The sequence below is a fragment of the Bombina bombina genome, chromosome 6 (genome assembly GCF_027579735.1).
Source record: "Bombina bombina isolate aBomBom1 chromosome 6, aBomBom1.pri, whole genome shotgun sequence".
Lineage (NCBI taxonomy): Eukaryota > Metazoa > Chordata > Amphibia > Anura > Bombinatoridae > Bombina > Bombina bombina.
The window spans coordinates 42,618,022-42,635,157 of record NC_069504.1 but is presented as its reverse complement, the minus strand read 5'-3'; the positions used below and the strand labels follow the sequence as shown (position 1 = coordinate 42,635,157).

Sequence of the window (17,136 nt, the reverse complement as noted above, 5' to 3'; positions counted from 1 at the left end):
TCCGGAGCAGACCTGCGCCAACGCCTCCCTATGGGATATCCAATCGCCACAGATGCTGAAGGGGGTGTGTGGATATAGTGCGCCTTGTTGTGGCCCAAGTCCTCGCTCATTTCAAGAGCTAATTGTATGTGCGTGACAGTCCAAAATGAAGGGAGATCAACTCCAGCAGGGGTACATACATAAAACAATTTTATTAAAATGTTAAAATCCAGCAACACATTTCTCGGCTGCACAGAACCATTTCATAAGGCTGTAAATATACTCTAAAAAACCTTCTGTTTAAGTACCCCCCGCTAACCAATAGGATATTGAGTTTCAATACACTCCCACAATTACACAATTGACGTCACACGCCTTAGCGACTTCTAACAAGTAATGTATTGCAAAATATTTCACATATTTCTTGGTCAAATTTTAAATAATCAATTAATCAAGCATATGTATACATACTCTATCCTACCAGTATTACACGTATTTCATGTTAAAATACTTTCTAAATTCATATCAATATAAACATTATGTTGTGCATATTATATATTCCAAATACCTGCCAAATTCATATCCGTACATATGATATGCAGTATATCTACATTCTTCTACAAAGCACAACTAATTCATCTAAATATATGTATACTATATAATAAAAGTACATTAAAAAAGCGTACATGAAGAGATCATATAATGTCTTGAACCCGAAATTAAGGGGACCTCAAAAAATATTCCCTCAGGACATCTGAATGTCTAAATTGGGATTAAAGAAGTAAAAGCGTACACTTCTTACTATTGGACACAAATGTTAAAGGGAACCACAACACCTGCTGTAAATGTTTTAAACTAACTTTTTCTGATTATCCCAAAAAAAATTACTGTAATGCTGTATGCAGTCTTTATCTTACTGCATTCTGTTGTAGATAAAAGCATTACCATTTAAACGTTGATCTGCAGCTTTGCATGTGCTATGCAAGCTGCCCTCTTGTAACGTGCGTTCCACAACACTGTCACATGATGCACACGGCACCAGCTATTACTAAATCATAGTGAGCCCTGCAGTGTCTGACAAGAACAGCTTCAGGCACTGTTATGTTTATAAATAGCACGAGCAGGGAAGGAAGTGTGAGGGGGGGAGGAGAGGTGGAGAGAGCAAGGCACAGGGGGAGGAAAGAAAGCAAACTCACGCTGCATAAAAATTGTAACAAGAGACATTCATCTACCGAAGCTTTTCTTCCCCATGTGCCTCCCTCTCTGCCTCTCCTCCCCCTCACACTTCCTTCCCTGCTCATGCTATTTATAAACATAACAGTGCCTGAAGTCGTTCTTGTCAGACACTGCAGGGCTCACTATGATTTAGTAATAGCTGGTGCCGTGTGCATCATGTGACACAGTGTTGGGGAATGTACTTAAAAAAAATGGCAGCTTGCATAGCACATGTAATGCTGCAGATCAACGTTTAAATCAAAGCTTTTACAGAATTCAGTAAGATGGAAGATGAATGCAGTAAGATGAAAAGACATTGTTAGTTTATTTTGCACAATTAGATCAAGTTAGTTTAGTATATGTCAATCGGGTGTTGTGGTTCCCTTTAAATTCTAACCCCATTATGTTTAGTATACTAATCCAGTTATATACTGGTATTAAATCAATGGATAACTAATTTATCAGCCAATAGGATTGAGCTCGCATTCTATTGGTTGATTGGATCAGCCAATAGGATGAAAGCTCAATCCTATTGGCTGATTGCAACAGCCAATAGGATTTTTTCAACCTTAATTCCGATTGGCTGATAGAATTCTATCAGCCAATCGGAATCTAAGGGACATCATCTTGGATGACGTCATTTAAAGGAACATTCATTCGGGAAGAAGACGTTGTAAGAAGAGGATGCTCCGCATCGGATGTCTGGAAGATGGAGCCAGATGGATAAAGATAGTAGATGCCGTCTGGGTGAAGACTTCTGCGGGCTTGGATGAAGACTTCGGCTGCTTGGATGAAGACTTCTGCCGTCTTCTTGGAGGATGGATGTCGGATCTTCAAAACTGTAAGTGAATCTTCAGGGGTTAGTGTTAGGATTTTTTAAGGGTGTATTGGGTGGGTTTTATTTTTAGATTAGGGTTTAGGCTGCAATAGAGCTAAATACCCTTTTAAGGGCAATGCCCATACAAATGCCCTTTTCAGGGCAATGGGGAGCTTAGTTTTTTTTAGTTAGGCTTTTATTTGGGGGGTTGGTTGTGTGGGTGGTGGGTTTTACTGTTGGGGGGTTGTTTGTATTTTTTTTTACAGGTAAAAGAGCTGATTTATTTGGGGCAATGCCCCGCAAAAGGCCCTTTTAAGGGCTATTTGTAGTTTATTGTAGGCTAGGGTTTTTTTTTTATTTTGGGGGAGCTTTTTTTATTTTCATAGGGCCCTTAGAGTAGGTGTAATTAGTTTAAATCTTTGAAACTTTTTTTTTAATTTTGTTTAACTTAGTGTTTATTTTTTTTTGTAACTTGTATGTTATTTAACTTAGTTGTTAGTTTTTGTAACTTAGTAATTTTTTAGTGTAGATTTAAATTATTTGAGTAGGGTTAGGTTTTTAAATATATAATATAGTTAATTTAAGTTGTAGTTTAATGTAATTTACTCTAATAGTTAGGGTAGGTTAATTATTAGTTTAATATAGTTTAATGTCATTTTAGTCTAATAGTTAGGGTAGATTAATTATTAGTTTAATATAGTTTAATGTCATTTTAGTATAATAATTAGGGTAGATTAATTATTAGTTTAATATAGTTTAATTTAATTTTAAAAGTAAGTTTAAATTTATTATAAGATAGGGTTGAGTTAATATTTAATATAAAGTTAGCGGGTTGTTAGGTTTAGGGGTTAATAGGTTAATTTAGTTTATGGCGATGTGGGGGGCTGGTGGTTTAGGGGTTAATAACTTTATTTAGTTGCGGTTGGCTCCGTGAGCAGCGGGATAGCGGTTAATAACATAATGTTGATGGCGGTGGTGTAGGGGGCTGCAGATTAGGGGTTAAGAACATAATGTAGGTGGCGGTGGGGTCTGGGAGCGGTGGGATAGGGGTTAATAAGTTTATTAGAGTTGCGGTGGGCTCCGGGAGCAGCGGGATAGGGGTTAATACCTTTATTTAGTTGTGGCGGGCTCCGGGAGTGGCGGGATAGGGGTTAATAACTTTATTTAGTTGTGGCGGGGTCCGGGGGTGGCGGGATAGGGGTTAAACAGTTTAGTATAGTGGCGGTGTTTAGTGACAGTATACAAATAAAGCTGTGAAAAAGTCGGATAGCAGCAAGATCGATGACTGTTAGTTAACAGCAGTCCGCTGCTCATAGCCCGTACTTGGTGCGCAGCTTTTTGACAGCTTTTTTGTTAAATATGGAGAACGTATTCAGGTCCGTGGCCGCGATGTTAGACGATGTCAGGCGAGCGTATTGGTGCCGTTGAATGCAAGTAAGTTGACGGCTTGATAAATAGGCCTCCTCGGGTTAATCTTCCCTTTATTGGAACGTTTTTCCTCTTTGGGCTTATTTTGTTGAAATACTTTATTAGTATGTGTGTGGGGCTTATGTCTATACAGGTATTTGTGTATAAACTTAAAATTTGGCAGTTGATTTTCTTTGCTTGCTTAGCTAGAACAGGCTAACTGACAGACTGCTTGAGCATTTGTGTAAATTTAGCTCTGGTGTTGTATGCACGTGCCTTTTACTTGCTGCATAGTTTCCTCTCTCTGTCAGTCATGTGACTTCTCTCTGCTGTCGGATATTCACTGAGCGGAGTCATTGAATTTCAGCCTCTTCTGTTTCGATCTAGTATACAATATTTTTAGAGACTTCTAGCAGCCAAATTGTGTATAAGTGTTACGGTAAGGCACCTCATTTTAAAGAATTTTTGCATAATGTGGTATCCCATGGACAAAAAGCTGGAAGCTTATTTGAAGAAGATGTATGTTCATCAAGGTCTTTAATGACAACCTGCAGTTTGTATTGCCACAGTATCAAGTGCGGCATCTTATTGGTGCAACGCCTTGTCTGAATCAATTTTAGTAGAGACTCTGTTGGAGGAGATACAAGATAGGATTAAGGCTCTCAAACTAGCTAATTTCTGATGCTAACATGCAAGTTATTAGACTGGGAGCCAAGATGTCTGGCTTCACTGTCCTAACCCGCAGGGCATTGTGGCTAAAATCTTGGTCAGCTGATATTACCTCTAAGTCCAAGCTTCTGGTGTTTCCTTACAAGGGTAAGACCTTGTTTGGACCTGGTCTGGCAGAAATAATTTTTTATATTTTGGGTGGAAAAGGATCTTTTCTACCACAAGACAAGAAGAACAGACTCAAAGGACGTCAAAGTAATTTTCGTTCCTTTCGTGACTTCAAAGGTCAAAAGACTTCCTCTCCCTCTTCGAAGCAGGAGCATTCCAAGTCTTCTTAGAAGCCCAATCAGTCTTGAAATAAGGGGAATCAATCAAAGAAACCCTCAACTGAGTCCGGTTTTGTCAAGCGTGGAGAAGAGATGTCCCATATCCTTGGGCTGTGGACATTGTATATCAGGGTTACAAAATAGAATTCAAAACTTTCCCTCCAAGGGGCAGATTCCATCTCTCAAGATTATCTGCAGACCAGGTAAAAAGAGAGGCATTCTTGAACTGCGTTAAGGACCTTTCCTCCCTGGGAGTGATTGTTCCAGTTCCAGTAAGGGAACAGGGTCTAGGATTCTATTAAAATCTGTTTTCCTCCCTGGGAGTGATTGTTCCAGTTCCAGTAAGGGAACAGGGTCTAGAATTATATTCAAATCTGTTTGTGGTGCCCAAAAAAGAGGGAACTTTTTGACCCACCTAAAGTGCCTCAACAAGTTTCTCAAGGTACTGTCCTTCAAAATGGAAACCATTCGTTCCATTCTTCCTTTGGTCCAAGAGGCTAAGTTCATAGACCTGAAGGACGCGTATCTTCATGTTCCCATCCACAGGGATCATCACAAATTCCTGAGATTTGCCCTTTCTAGACAAACATTTTCAGTTTATGGCTCTTCTGTTTGGCCTTGCCACAGCCCCCAGAATTTTTTCAAAGGTTCTGGGGGCTCTCTTGGCAGTGATCAGGTCTCGAGGAATTGCAGTGGCTCCCTACCTGGATGACATATTGGTTCAGGCACCATCTTTTTAATAGGCAAACTGTCATACAGAGATCTTGTCTTTTCTATGTTCCCACGGTTGAAAAGTGAATCTGGAAAAGAGTTCCCTTGTTCCAGCTACAAGGGTGGTTTTCTTAGGAACCATAATAGATTCCCTATCTATGAAAAATTTTCTGACGGAGGTCAGAAAATCCAGAATTCTCTGCTCTTGCCTCTCTCTACAGTCTACTGTTCAGCCATCAGTGGCTCAATGTATGGAGGTAATTGGTCTGATGGTCATTTCCATGGACATCCTTCCCTTTGCTCAATTCTATTTGAGAGCTCTGCAATTATGCATGCTCAGACAATGGAATGGAGACTATTCAGATCTCAGAGGATAGATCTAGACCAGTCGACAAGAAATTCTCTCCCGTGGTGGCTTTCTCAGGACCATCTGTCTCAGGGCACAGGCTTCTGGAGACCTTTCTGGGTGATTGTGACCAAGAACGCCAGCCTGCTAGGCTGGGGAGCAGTCTGGGACTCGTTAAAGGTGCAGGGACTATGGAGGAATCTACTCTCCCCATAAACATCTTGGAATTGAGAGTGATTTACAATGCTCTGATGGCTTGGCCTCAATTGTCCTTAGCCCAGTTTATCAGGTTTCAGTCGGACAACATCACCTCAGTGGCTTACATCAACCACCAGGGAGGAATTTGGAGTTCCTTAGCCATGAAGGAGGTGGCACAGATTATTCAGTGGGTGGAAGCTCACAGTTGTTGTCTATCTGCTATCCACATTCCTGGAGTGGACAACTGGGAAGCGTGTTTCCTGAGCAGACAGATATTTCATCCCGGGGAGTGGAATCTCCATCCGGAGGTGTTCTCCAGTTTAACCATCAAATGGGGGTGCCGGAGTTGGATTTGATGGCATCTCGGCAGAACGCTAAGCGTCCAAGGTACGGTTCAAGGTCAAGAGATCCTCAGGCCACTCTGAAAGATGCTCTGGCGGTTTCTTAGGATTTCGGTCTAGCATACCTGTTTCCTCCGTTTGCCCTCCTTCCACAAGTTATTGCCCGTATTAAACAGAAGAGAGCACCGGTAATTCTAATAGCTCATTTATGGCCTCGCAGGATCTGGTATGCAGACCTAGTGAAGATGTCATCTTGGCCACATTGGAGGTTGCCTCTTAGAAAGGACCTTCTAACTCAGGGTCCATTTCTCCATCCAAATCTTGTTTCTCTGAAGCTGACTGCTTGGAGATTGAACGCTTAGTTCTGTCTAAGCGTGGATTTTCTGAGTTGGTCATTGAGACCATGATCCAGGCTCACAAGCCTGTTACTTGAAAACATTTACCATAAGGTATGGGGTAAATATCTTTATTGGTGTGAATCTAAGGGCTACTCTTGGAGTAGAATTTTGTCCTTTCTCCAGGAATGTCTATCTATTTTGTTACACAAGAGTCTGGCGGATGTGCCAGATGTTCAATCTTTTTGTCAAACCCTGGTCAGAATCAGGCCTGTGTTTAAACCTGTTTCTCCTCCTTGGAGCCTTAATCTGGTTCTTAAAATTTTGCAGCAGGCTCCGTTTAAGCCAATGCATTCTATAGATATTAAGTTGCTATCTTGGAAGGTTTTGTTTCTTATTGCTATCTCTTCTGCTCAGAGAGTTTCTAAACTCTTGGTTTTGCAGTGTGATTCGCCTTACCTTATCTTTCATGCGGATAGGGCGGTTCTTCATACTAAATTGGGATTTCTTCCTAAAGTGGTTTCAGATAGAAATATTAATCAGGAAATTGTTGTTTCTTCTCTCTGTCCCAATCCTTCTTCTCATAAAGAATGTCTGTTGCACAACTTGGATGTTGTGCGTTCTCTAAAATTCTATCTACAAGCGACTAAGGATTTTCGCCAGTCTTCTGCCCTGTTTGTCAAAAGGCTACTGCTACTTCTCTTTCCCTCTGGTTGAAGAGTATGATTCGTTTTGCTTTTGCGACTGCTGGACAGCAGTCTCCTGGGAGAATTACTGCTCATTCCACTAGGGCTGTCTCCTCTTCTCGGGCTTTCAAAAATGAAGCTTCTGTGGAACAGATTTGCAAGTCTGCAACTTGGTCCTCTATGCATACTTTTTACAAATTTTACAAATGTGATACTTTTGCCTCAGCTTAGGCCTGTTTTGGGAGAAAGGTTCTTCAAGCAGTGGTGTCTTCTGTTTAGGTCTGCCTGTCTTGTTCTCCCTCCCTGTTCATTATGTGTCCTCTAGCTTGGGTATTGGTTCTCACTAGTAATTGAATGACATTGTGGATGATTCTCCATATCTTAGGAAAGAAAACAAAATGTATGCTTACCTGATAAATGTATTTATTTCTGGATATGGAGAGTTCACGACCCCACCCTTTATTAAGACAGTTATTTTTGACTAAACCTCAGGCACCTCTACACCTTTGTGTTATTCCTTTTCCATTTCCCTTTGGTCGAATGACTGGGGATTATGAGTAGGGGAGTGACACTAAACAGCTTTGCTGTGGTGCTCTTTGCCTCCTCCTGCTGGCCTGGAGTGATATTCCCACTAGTAATTGAATGACGTTGTGGACTCTTCATATTCGGAAAGAAAGAAATTTATCAGGTAAGCATAACATTTTTTTTCCCCTGCTTGTCCATATTAAGTTTATGTCACACTTTTTCAGCACACCCCTATGCAGACAAACTAAACTGAGATTCACTGGTGCCCTTAGTGAAAATAGTATTTACCTAATCTCACATGAAATTGGACTGGAATATGCTAAACAGATTTTAAAAGCCTTCCTGATATAAACGAGTATAAATTGACTATAGTATTTAATACTCTGACACTAAACTGGGAAAGATCATTAACACTTGAAGCTTAAAGTTGAAGACTTGCGACTTGACTTAGACTTGCCTGTCTTGACTAGGGACTTGCCTGTGTTGATTCAGGACTTGATTTGAGACTTAAATGTAAAGACTCAATACCTACTTGTGACTTGCAAAACAATGACTTGGTCCCATCTCTGTATATTAATGTCTATTTGAAGAGAGACCACGAAAGCTGTTCTCCTTGATAAATAAGAAAAATATTATATAGTCAGACAAGTGTGAATTTAAAGTGTCATTATAGTCAGAATGAAGTTCCCCATACTATGATTAAATAGAAAGTAAAAACCTTGAGATTTGTATTTATAATGTTTAGTTATACACAGTGAAACAATTTTTCAATATAGTTTCATGGTTTATTTTACCCTTTCATTGTGTCATTTAGCTTTGAAATTGTGGATTTTCTAATTCTCAGAGCTGCAAATGCACATTGCAGACTTCTCAAGCCAAACTCTTCTACATACTGTTTCTTTCCCTAATTGGCTTTCAAAGCAATGTACTTTATACTAACTTTGTGACCTTGGCGGCTAGCCTTGTTGTCTGCAGACTCATGCCTAGATTGGCTTCGCTAAATTAGGCAAATATTGGGTGGAATTTAGCTACAAGATACACACTGATTGCTTGATTAGTGCTGGAGCTAATTTATATCATTCTCTAATTAGCCACAACAAAGCAAACAAATAATACAACAGATGTTTCAAGGAATGTGTTCTTGGACTGCAAAAATGCTATTTGCTAATCAAGTGACAATTTTAAATATTTTAAATTGTATTTTGTATCCTGGTCTTTTGCATCCCAGTACTTAAAAATGACCATTATATACAGTAGCATTGTATAATCAACAAATACGTAGTAAAATGTAATGCAAAATCACTTTCTCTGAATGTAAAATGGGCAGTAGATTTTTTTCTGATAAATTTGAAATTCCATTTGCAGACCTTCTATATCATGTGACAGCAAACCATAGACTTGTATAGGTATACACTGTGACCTCTTGCATGTTCATATAAAAACAGAATTTGCAGAATTTGGCATCAGAAAGTTTTTTTTTAAATTGTGTGTTCTATCTGAACCATGAAAGAAAAGTTTTGACTTTAGTGTCTCTTTAATTGCTGCTATATACTTTATGTATATTTGTTTGTTTAGTATAAATGTCCAAACATTTGTTTTCATTATTTTGTTTTAATACAAATAATTAAAAAATTTTTTTTTGGGCCAAAATGTGTTCATAAACAAAAAAAATTTTTCATTAACCAAATGAACAGCACAGAATGGCCTCTAGTTATCAAGGTCTGTCGGACCTGATCCGACAGTGCGGATCAGGTCAGACAGACCTCACTGAATATGGCGAGCAATACGCTCGCCGTATTCAGCATTGCACCAGCAGCTCACAAGAGCTGCTGGTGCAACGCCGCCCCCTGCAGACCTACGGCCAATGGGCCACCAGCAGGGAGGTGTCAATCAACCGATCGTACTCGATCAGGTTGATTTCCGGTGATGTCTGTCTGCCTGCTCAGAGCTGTTTCTGGAGAGTCTGCAGGTTATGGAGCAGCGGTCTTTGTGACCGCTGCTTCATAACTGCTGTTTCTGGAGAGTCTGCAGGCTCGCCAGAAACACGGGCGAGCCTGCAGGAAGGAAAGCTTGATACATATGCCCCCATGTGTTCATTTTCCTTTCTCATTTCATAGCTAGGAGAAAATAATGAATGAAGAAATATATTTTATGTTAGTTTGCTTAGTTAGTGAAGTAAATTAGTTTAGTTAATGAATGCATTTTGGAAAAAAGTACTGAAATTTGTAAATTAAAACTGAAAATAATTTTGCACATGGCTAATAAATACCCTGCAATTCACACAAATGCACTAATATAATTTTGGTATTGGGTCTGTCTACCACATGTGCCGGGAATTTTGTTCTTCATATAACCATATTGGAAAAATACTTTATTTCCCACCTGTGCCTAATTATTAAGTTCTCTAACTGCTTATAAATATATAACTGCATTTTTTAGACATTTTGTTTTTTCAATTTCAGGCTTTGATTTCTTAACATATTAATTCAAACAGTAGAGTCCAATAAAAAAAATATACATTCATTAATTGAAATTAGCTCCAAATGTTGCACAAAGCACACACAGTATATACCATTGTTCTATATACACAGTATATATCAGCAGAATTATCCCTCCAATGGAAAATATCTACATACAGAATAAATGTTTTAAAAGCCTCTGAAACTGTAATTAATTTGTTATGATAAACATGCACACCAGTTACACCACTATGTGCTGCACATTTATGTATGTGTAGTGGGGACAAAAAGAAGTTGCTAAGATCACCTTTCCATTGGTTTATTTAAACAGTTAAAGACTGAAGATGTGATGTAGACTTGTATTCCAGTTTATCAGTAGTATCTCATACACTTGAATGCAGTGCAGCAGGACCGCGCTCTATGAAGTGGATGGTATAGCATTTGAATGGCTGGGAGGGAGAGACACTTTCACAAACTGTTAAAAAAAAAAAAAAAACTACAGCCAAGCAGTGCAGATATTTTGATGTTTTATATCACTATACATTGAATTTATATAAAAAAAATATATGAAAAAATGCAAATATCGTTTTACAGGTATGACAAACCATCATTTTTTCCTTTTTGCATATCTCCCAACTGTCCCAAATTGTATGGACAGTCCTGAATTCAGAGGTCTGTCCTGCTGTACCACTGAGATAGCCTTTAGTTTCGCTTTGCCCCACCCAGTAGCAACAATCTAATCCCTGCAATGTAGACTTGTTAATTGCTGTTTTACTATAAGTTAATATTAAAGGAATATTAAACACTAAGGACAGAAAGTCTTTTTACATAGAGATACATACATATAAATGTCTAAATATGTATATGAATATATGTATGTATATATATATATATATATATATATATGTTTATATGTGTGTACATATGTATTTATGTATTTATATGTGTATATATTTATATATATATATATCTATATATTTACAGACATACAGTATATACACATACATATGTATACAAAAGGAGGGGGTATGATAGTACTAGAAGAATAACCAATAAATGTTCAATAAAAGTTCAAACAGTCACCTGTTATGGAGGTACTGCATTTTACAAATGAAGGGTATCACAGCAAGAACGTAATTGGAACAGAACAATCCAATAGGTATCCCACTTACTAGAAAAAACCTCAATAGTATGAGGTAATTTCCCGCCTTGGTGAGGGAGAAACCTCTGGTGTGCCAATGGTAGAAAACTTCCTGGAATATGGTACTTCCGATGCTTGTGTGTAAAGTGTGAAGCAGAGAGAGAGCTAGAGAGGTGGAAGAAAAGTGTCAATGCTGGCTTTAGCAGAGGAGTGGACAAGAGTCTGAGTGCTTTCAGCCTTTGAAGTTTTTATTCCAGGAATTTCTGCATCATATAATATATATGCAGGCCTGCATGAACATCAGGTGTTTCCTGAGAGGACTTTATACTCCCCCATCCTAACCAGTTGGGAAGTACCATACTCTAAGAAGTTTTCTACTACGGTTCGGAAGTACCATATTCCAGGAAGTTTTTTTACTAAAGTGTTATACTGTGTATTAACTGTAAATATTGAAAAGTAGAAAAACGGTAGTCCTGGAGAGTATAGTTAAAAAGTCTTTTATTTCAAACTCTGATTAAAAAGCGAATGGCAAACACAAGTAAAAGCACAACAGGTATGGCACTGTCTGGCTTACGCGTTTCGGCTTGGAGCCGTAGTCATAGCCTATAGTGCTATGTGACACACCTTTTAAATACCCATACCTAAAATCCTATTGGTTAAAATTAAAACACACCTGTTATTTACCTACTCTATACATAGTGAAACTAATTTCTACAAAACCTCCTAAGCAATTTAACACAAACAAAAATTGCCAATATCACGATCCAATATGACAGGGAAATGAAGGAAGAGAAATGGGACAATACACACAATAGAACAATACTGAGTAGATGTTCATAAGTGAGACAAAATAGTGATAATGCGGACTACAATCAACACAATACACCAAAGGCAAATATACAAATGATCAATGTATCAGAGGATCTAAAGGGTCAGAGGGCAAACATAAAAGTCAAATACATATTGAAAGATATATTATGATAAACCCTCACCTTATAGCATATACATAAATGAATAACATATTAGAATAGTGGAAGAATAAGATTGATAATACAATATTCTCCAAGTAGTTGGAAGAGTGGGTTAATATGAAAGGTAACACTACCTAAATAACACAGATCATTACAATTCTACATGTTATGTTAATATGTATGAAGTGCATAATTGTGACACCCAGAAAACCATTATAAAGAAATGCCCACTGCAATTACCACAAATTCATGATATCATACTTGGAGTTGAGACCATTTGCAATTCGAGTGCCCATTGTAAAAATCCAATATGCCTCTCTCAACTCCAGTATGCGATCAATTGAGCCGCCCCTTTTGGGTCTGTGGACCCTTTCTATGGCACTCCAAGAAAAGGAAGAGAGATTCCCTCCATGGTATACCCCAAAGTGCTGAACTACAGGGGTACTCGATTTCGCTGTAGTAAAGGAGGAAAGGTGTTCCCTAATTCTGGTGTTTACTTCTCTGGAGGTGAGACCTATGTATTGAATTTTACATGATGAGCAATTAAGTACATAAATCACATTGGTACATGTACAGTTTAAGAGTGTTTTAATGTTAAATGTTTTTCTTGTAACATAACTCGTGAATGTGCGTGCAAAATCACACGGTTTGCACTTCTTATGGCCGCATTTATGCATGCCCTGATGTCTGATCCAAGCGCAGGCATCATTAGTTTTAGTGGGCAGCATAGTGGGAGACAGTAGAGAGCCCAATGTGGGACCTTTCCTGTATGCACATCCAACACCACTTTTGACTGTTTTAATTAATTTATCATCAGCCTTGAGAATGTTAAAGTGCTTACGTATAATAGAACAAATGTCATTATATTGTCCACTGTGTGTGGTGACAAAAGTCACTCCATCAAAGAGCTTGGAGTCAGTTTTCTGTCTGTCTACCAGGAGACTATCTCTGGTTTTAGAGCTCACCAAGTGTTTGGCCTTGCGAATGGCTTTTATTGGATATCTGCGTTGGTGTAACCTGGATTCTAGGTCCCTAGCTAGTGTCCTAAAGTCACTGTCATCTGAACAGTTTCTTTTAAGTCTGATCATCTCCCCCTTAGCAATTGCTTCTGGGACATGTTTAGGATGGCAGCTTGTGCCAAACAGGACTGAATTCCCTGAGATGGGTTTCCTGTAGGAAACTGTTTTAACTTTTCCCTCTGGAAGTCCTATAAGGGTAAGATCTAAAAAATTGGCACTTATGTCATTAAATTCGAATGTAAATTTCAGATTCATATCATTCGAATTAAGAGATGAACAGAATTCCATAGCTTGTTGCTGGGTTCCTGTCCATATGAAAATCAAATCGTCTATATATCTCTTGTATGTGGATATATAGGGGCCCATTTATCAAAGGGCTTGCGGACCTGATCCGACACTGCGGATCAGGTCCGCAAGACCTCGCTAAATGCGGAGAGCAATACGCTCTCCACATTTAACATTGCACCAGCAGCTCACAAGAGCTGCTGGTGCAACGCCGCCCCCTGCTGACTCGCGGCCAATCGGCCGCCAGCAGGGAGCTGTCAATCAACCCGATCGTATTCGATCGGGTTGATTTCCGGCGGTTCCTGTCCGCCTGCTCAGAGCAGGCGGACAGGGTTATGAAGCAGCGGTCTTTAGACCGCTGCTTCATAACTTGTGTTTCTGGCGAGTCTGAAGACTCGCCAGAAACACGGCCCTTCAAGCTCCATACGGAGCTTGATAAATGGGCCTGATAGACACGGAAGGGGTTACTATCTCCAAAGATGTGGAAGAACTCCCAGAATCCTAGGAACAGATTAGCATACGAGGGGGCAAATTTCGCCCCCATCGCTGTTCCACATCTTTGGAGATAGTATACCCCCTCGAACACAAAAAAATTGTGTGTAAGGAGGAACCCTACAACCTTCACAATGAAACAATTGAAATCGTCAGTGTAATTGCCAAAATTGTCTAAGAAAAAACAAATTGCCTTTAAGCCTATGTCATGGGGTATACAGGAGTAGAGTGAGACAGCATCCACAGTCAGCCACCTGGATTGTGATGTCCAGACAACATTTTCCATTAACTGCAAAACATGTTTTGTGTCTCGCAGATGCAAGGGTAATGAAGTTACAATTGGCTGTAGGATGCTGTCCACCCACTCCGATAGATTGCACAACAGGGAATCTACCCCACTTACAATAGGACGACCCTTAATTTCCTGGAGGGACTTGTGGACTTTGGGAAAATGATGGAAGGCGGGAATTTTTGGAAAATCAGGAACCAAATATGCAAAAGTAGTCAAGTCAATAAACCCTGATTCCACACCCTCTATATATATATATATATATATATATACACACACATATATTATACCAAAAAATCATCATATATACTGTGTATATATATATATATATATATATATAAATATGCATTTATGAATAAATAGAACATATTCTGCTATGTGAAGAACATTGGAATGTGAAATATTCATATTTTAATGTCGGGTTAGCGCACTTTAAAAAATGTGAACAGGTTTGCGCTCGCATAGGTTTTTTCCCCCCACTTTTCTTTCTCTATTGACTCATGTGGGGGAACACGTTAACCCGGTCGTGATATTCTAACTTCAGCTTTTTGTGCCTTTTGGGTGAGCACTTGCGCAAAAGCTCTTTACTTTCAACTTGTAATATGCAAGCTACCCGACGCGCGCAAAAAAATTACTTCTAGCGCAGTTAACACACGAATGGGAGCAAGAAATAGCGCTCTACTCATAATATAGCCCTAAATAGTTCCCTGCCTCTCTCTAGTAATGAGTGCTCTCACTGCATTCCTGTTCTGATGTGTTTGCGCATGTGCAGCAACTCTCCTTCATATACCTGCAGTGTAACTTAGGTTCCAACATGCACCTGTAATTAGAGGGAGTTGCATGAAATGTATTTAGTGTTTAATGTTCCATAAATACTGACTATATTATTCATTCTTTTCCTATTTGGGGCACAGCAGCAAGTTGCAAACCAATGCTAACCCACCGGAAGAGAAGGAGTAACTTTTCCCTGCTCCCTACAGATATTTGAAAAACAGATTAAACCTAAATCATCTATACTATAATTGCGTTTGTAATGTCCGTTGCCGTCGGCAGTTGCGCACGCATCCTCAATGGAATGTCGGCAGCGAGAGGACAAAAGAATTCCCCTGGATTACGCGAATTCCGAAAATGGCAGGGTGGTGAAAGAATCCACCGAAGGTGGATGCAGCAAAGGCAAATGGAGCATTACAAAGGCAAAAACTAACCGCCCGCATCAAGTATTAAAAAAAAATAACCGCCCGCATCAAGCATTAAAAAAAAATAACCGCCCGCATCAAGTATTAAAAAAAACCAAGCCCGCACGAAATATAGCAAAAAAAAACCCCAACCTCCTACACAAAGTATTAACACATACACGGCAAACCCCCACATCGCTAAATAATAAAGTCATTAACCCCTTAATCACTTAACCGTCAACAACCCACATCGGAATAGCCAAATTACCCTATTAACCTCTAAACTGCAAACCCCCCACATAGCATTAAACCTAATTATCCTATTAACCCCTAAACCGCAAAACCCCTACATTGCAATAAACCTATTTACCCTATTAACCCCTAAACCGCAAAACTCCCACATCGCAATCAACCTAATTAACTTATTAACTTATTAACCCCGTAAACCGCCAAAACCCACAACGCAAATATCTATTTAAATAACTAAGTACCCTAACCTAACACCCCCTAACCTAACACCCCCTTAAATTAAACTTAATCTATATGAAAATAAAAAAGCCCCCCCAAAATAAAAACACCCCCTACTCTGAGAAAACTACCAGTAGCCTTAAAAGGACTTTTTGCAGGGCATTGCCCCAAGATAATCAGCTCTTTTATAAAAAATACACAAAGTCCCGCTAACAGTAAACCCTCCCCACCCACCAAACCCCCCCAAAATAAAAAAATAAAAAACCTAACACTAAAAAACCTAAACTACCCATTGCCCTGAAAAGGGCATTTGTTTGGGCATTGCCCTTAAAAAGGGTATTTAGCTCTTTTACTGCCCATCCCTAATCTAAATAAAACAATCCCCCAAAAAACCCTTAAAAAAACCTAAGTCTAACCCCCAGGTACTCACGGTTGCTGAAGTCCGGCGGAGAAGGTCATGCCCCATGCGGTGGTCTCCTTCAAAGCGGCAACCTCTTCTTTCTTCTTCCAGGAACATCCGGCGCGGAGCGGAGGGCGGAGCTGAAGACTGATGGCTGCAGAGCTGAAGACTAGCGACCCTGGAACTGAAGACTGGCGATCCTGGAACTGAAGACCGGTGACCCTGGAACTGAAGACCGGCGACCATGGAGCATGGAGGATCCTCTTCGTACGATCGCCGCCATACACTGGATAGTGAATTCAAGGTACGCGATTAAAAATGGCGTCCCTTGAATTCCTATTGGCTGATTTGATTCTTCAAATTAAAATCAGCCAAAAGGACTTCAGGAACAGTGAGTAGCAACCTGGGGGTTTAGACTTAGGTTTATTTAAGTTTTTTTTGGGGGGGGGGTTGTGTTATTTAGATTAGGGATGGACAGTAAAAGAGCTAAATGCCCTTTTCAGGGCAATGGATAGTTTAGGTTTTTTAGTGTTAGGTTCTTTTATTTTGGGGGTTTGGTGGGTGGGTGGGGGGGGGGGGGGTTTACTGTTTTTTGTAAAAGAGCTGATTATCTTGGGCCAATGGCCTGCAAAAAGCCCTTAAGGGCTACTGGTAGTTTATTTTTAGAGTAGGGGGTGTTTTTATTTTGGGGGGGCTTTTTTATTTTGATAGGGATTAGGTTTAATTTTGTAATATTTGGTAATTTGATTTTTTATTTTCTGTAATGTTAGCCTTTCTTTTATTTTTTATAAACTTAGTGGGGGGGTTTTAGGACAGTAGTTTGCCCAAATAGAGTGTGGTTAAGGCCTCTAGTTATTAAGGTCTGGCGGACCTGATCCTACA

At 39.5% G+C, this 17,136-nt stretch overlaps 1 protein-coding gene across 1 annotated transcript in view; it reads left to right on the top strand.

Annotated features, from left to right (window-relative positions):
* The window catches only part of LOC128664316 (collagen alpha-1(VII) chain-like), a 913,939-nt gene that overhangs the window by 69,106 nt on the left and 827,697 nt on the right, over nt 1-17,136 (top strand). The gene's annotated exons all lie outside the window — the stretch shown is intronic.